Source organism: Hydra vulgaris, chromosome 13 (assembly GCF_038396675.1).
Source record: "Hydra vulgaris chromosome 13, alternate assembly HydraT2T_AEP".
Lineage (NCBI taxonomy): Eukaryota > Metazoa > Cnidaria > Hydrozoa > Anthoathecata > Hydridae > Hydra > Hydra vulgaris.
The window spans coordinates 6,505,001-6,510,000 of record NC_088932.1 but is presented as its reverse complement, the minus strand read 5'-3'; positions in this window follow the sequence as shown (position 1 = coordinate 6,510,000).

Below are 5,000 nucleotides of genomic sequence, written 5' to 3'. Positions count from 1 at the left end.
TAGCTATTTAAATTTAAGAAAGATTTACCTATTTCAGTAGCGACATTCTTACCGGAAAGGTATTAAATCATATGATGTTTTGTTTACTTCTATTAGAGTCATAACCTGTAAAAAAAGTTTTTAAATAGGACGATATTGCAATATCAAGATTTTTCAAGGCTTCTTTAAATAGGTATGGTTTTTTTGAAAATTAGTTTGCTAGAAAAGTTAGATAATAATTGTCTATATTCAAATTAGGAGGGTTATTTATGTTTATTTATTAAACGACAAAAAATAATATTAAAAAAAAAAAAAAAAAGATTCGTCCCAGGTATGGCATCAGTATTCCATATAATGTCGAGTTTGAGATTTATACAAATAGAGAATAAAATCCGGAGTAAGAAAGCGTCGAGCTTGATAAAGATATGCAGCTCTAGCGGATGCTAACTTTGCAACGGATTTGATATACGGTTTCCAAGAAAGATTGGAAGTAAGAATTAATCCTAGAAGATGAAGGATAGATGACTCATCAAATACATTACCGTTCATTAATATGGGAAGATCTAAATAATTGCGACAACGATTGGCTGTAAAAAATAAATTAAACATTTAAAACAAATAAACAATAATATGCTCTTAGAGAAGATGATAAAAATATTTTAACAAAAAATAATAGTAAATATGAGAGTTAATAGTTAGAGTACTTTAGTACAGATAAAGCCATAGTGAGTCCCATGCTGCAGCAGAAGTGAGATCTTTTTCAAGCTTAAATGCCCCCTCCAAGCAATCAGAGAATGTTAGCTTCTTATCATGACAAAAATAAATGGTAGTATCATCAACAAAAAACACCACCTTAGATGTGAGAATATCTGGAAGATCGTTAATGTAAATTAAAAAGAGTACAAGGCCAAGGATTAAACATTGAGGAACCCCTGAAGTTACATAATATGAAAAAGTGTGCTGTCCATCAAGGACAACCTTTTCACTACAATTGGAAAGGAAGGGTTCAATAGTCTTAAAGATAATACCGGATACATTGTAAGAAGGAAGCTTATGGAAAAGACCAGTACGCCAAACTTCATTAGAAGCTTTAGAAATATAAAGAGCGATGGCCTTACCCTCTCAACCTTTATCTTATGCACAATAAAACCTATCGTAATTACTGTTAGCAAATCAGCTATATAAATAGACGATCGAAGTCCAGAATGATGATCAGAAAGTTATTAAATTCAAGATTAAGTAATTTTTAATTTAAGATTCAAAAACCTTGCTAATAATAGGAGGAAGACTAATGGGACATAAGTTAGAAAAATCAGATCGCTCTCCAGTATTATTGAAAATAAGGAAAACAGATGCAGCTTTCCAGCAGGCTGGAAAACAAAACTCTGATAAGCACTTGTTAAATAGTTTTGAAAGTATAGATGGCAGCTCCAGAGAACACTTCTGCAAGACTAAAACAGGTATTTTTCCTTGACCACAACCTGTAGAACAGTCTAAGCACAAAATTATACAGAAGTTCTAGTGATATGAATGTCAAGCAATGGATCAACTTGTTTGAAGGCCATACTGTTGTTAGAGATAAAATGATATGGGGATTCTGATGATGAAAAAGAATGAGATAATAGCTTTAAAGAGATCAAACTGTGATCAGAAACATCTAAGCGTAAATGTGGAGAAACTGAGCACTGGCTAGGATCAGAAGCAAGACATAAGTCGATTAGAGAAGGTAAATGCTTCGGGTTGTCTGGAAATTGAGTCGGAAAGTTGGATATTTGAGTTAGAGAATAAGAAAGGCAAATGTTGTTGGGTTTAACGCCTGCAGAGTCACTGAGACTAGAACCAAACCATTTAGTGTGATGAGCATTAAAATCACCAACAACCACAATATTAGCTGATGGATAAAAAGAGAACGATTGGTCAATTTCATCAGAAATAAAATCAAAATAAATGCAGTCTTGAGATGAAGGAGAGATATAGAACAAAAAGAAAGGCAATAGAGTAAAGTGGTGCTAAACAAATGCACATAAAAAAATATTCGGTGGATTCAAACCTAGTTTCCCTAAAACAGGGTGAATTCTTACGAATGTAAATGCCCAGAGCATGTGGCTATTGGAGTCTTTACGATTTAAAGGAAGAAAACCATCAACACTAAGATCTCAAGATGAGACAACCGAACTCGAATTAGTCTCACAAAAGCAAATAGGTCTAGTGAACTTTGCAAGAGATGACTAAACAGAAGAAAAGTTACTTTGAAGACCACGAGCATTACGATGATTTTTTGTACTTTATAGTTTTTGGTACTTTATTCATTTTTAAATTTGTTAAAGAACTTGATTCAAAGCATAGACAGTACTCAGTACACTGTTTAATAGCCTAAGCAATTGCCTCATTACTATTAATAAACCCTAAGCCGTAAAAAACGGCTCCAACTGTGGCCTTGGCAATGCACACCGAAAGTACAAACAGGGACACCATCCATGCAAAACATGGCACTGTTAAAACTTTAATGTTTTTAGCTGTTGATGGAATCAGCCTCTTTGAGAGCTACCACAGAGTTCGGAAAACTTGACTATCAGCCGGCCTCAGAACCATGAAGCTGGATTTTTCGAGCTGTACCCTCACTTGGAGATAATAGAATAAGTTGCTTAGTCATAAAAACAGAGACACAAGCAAAACCCATGTATTGAGTCAAAAAGATTCAGCAAATATATGCTGGCAGGGTAAATAACATTTTTGATGCCCAAAAATGGAATAGCAAATCTTTTTGCACCTCAACATTTCTAAACTTCTAGAAATCCTTACATAATTTATTACTGCAAATAAAATTACATTGTGTTTGTTAGGAAATTTATATTTTTTATCTAGGTGTACATATAGTTATATAAGGTAGGATTTGTAGTTCATTCATTGCAGTTATTCATTGCCTTGTAGGACAATGATTTTTTGATTCAATTTACACAGCCTATGTCACATGTCTTAAAAAAAAATGATAAAAATTAAACTCCGATATTCCGGTCTAAAATAATATAATTCCGGCAGGAACCGATATGACCTAAAATTCGCAAAATCCAGCCGGAATTCCGTTACATTTCTAATGACATTTTTTTTTTTTATCTTTTTCGCAATAAATTTTTTTTATAAGGTTTTGTTCACTTTCGTTTACAGAGCTTTTTGAAATAAGCATTTGAAGATTGATTGATATTTAGAATTCATTAGATGCGCAAATTAATCCAAATTTAAACTCCTCATAGATTAAGATTTTCTTTTTTAAGCATATTGTTTACACTGACTTGAGAAATTGAAAGTAGAATCGATGGAAAAAAACTTTTTTTTGTTGATTTGAGTGAACTAAATAATACTTGTGAACTGTTTTTGTTACTTCAACTTGTAACTTATTGAATATTTTTTGTAGCATTTTGAATCTGAGTTCCAGAAAATAAAAACGCAATTTAACTTGTAAGTTTCAATAAATCAGCATATGATCATGCTTATTAATTTAAATAAGCATGATCTTATTCCATCAATATATATTATCATATAAAGCCGTGGTTCGAATCCTACCTTTGGCCAATTTATTTTTAAAATTTTTTTAAACTTTTGAAGTTAAAATATACACTTGAAGTTTTATAGACATTATATACAAACATATGAAACAATATATACTTCAACAAACAAAAAGATTTTTAAAAAAGCTAAAATTTTTAAAAATATCAAAAAACGGGGGGAAATTTGTTGCGAATGTGTCATGATTGAGATACTTGTGTTATTTTAGTTTTACATTTCAAGTTTTTTTTACAACTAAGTTGAGTTCCTGCAAGGAAAATGAGCATATAGCATGTTTATATATAGAACTATAAAGTTTTTTTGTTTTGCATTTTAAATAACAAAAATTAAAAAACAAGCAAACTGAAAATTTAAGCTTGTCACGCGGCACCTTAACTTTTTTTTAAACGGTAAGCGGGCTCAAAACAATGTTTTTAATAAAAACATAATTAAAAATTTTAATTTTATAATTAAATTAAACCATTTTATCAAATTTATTATTTTTAAAAAATTAATAGTTAAAACTATTTAATATTGAAATTTAGATTTTTACCACGCCCCCGTTAAACATACTAAACCGAGTGCGCAACAATGACAGAATTTAAAAAACTATAAAAATAGTGTTATACTCCGTATAGTATTTGAAGAGTCAACTCGGACGCCTTTAACTTTTGTTTGTTTCTTACGTGCAAAGATACACCACTTGAAACTTGTGGTTGTATTTATCACAGTAATTTTACTTATTTGTGTGCTGCTTTGGCAAGTAAAATACCTTTTCCATTATATTGCAATAAATGGTTAGAAAATTATGTATTTTGCAAGCCCCCAACATACCAATGTTGGATAATGAAAGTTCATTGTGCTGTGATAGTAAACTATTGAAAGTTTCTTTGCCCGAAAACGGAGACATGGATACCTTAATCACCTAAAGTTGGTGGATTAAAGAAGATCATCGCTGTGTACTCAGTCAACATAAAAAAAAACATAAAAGGTATTTTTAAACATTTCCGCGACTATTTACCAGAGTTTACTGAGCATCATCTCATTAAAAAGCACCAGTCTTAGCAATACCGCAGTCAAAAAGAAAATCTCGAACCAGACCAAATTTTGATAAATATTGATTATTCACAAAACTATACATGTTGTTATCAGGATGCTGTTCAAGCTGCTTATTGGTTGCAGTCGACTATTACATAGATTACAGTTGTAGTCTATCATTACCAATTAGAGCCAAAATCATTTGTAATAATATTTGACGATATGATAAAACATAACGCGCCACTACTGCATACTAAAGTGAAATGTTTGACCTCTATTGCATTGATTATATATAAAAAAAGTTATATTATGGAGTGATGGTCTATGTACTCAATTCGAAAATAGATACATGGCCAAATTCATACAACAATTCTCTGTGAAATATCATTTTCAAGGTATAGAATGAAACTTTTTTGCTACATCTCACGGTAAAGGAGCAG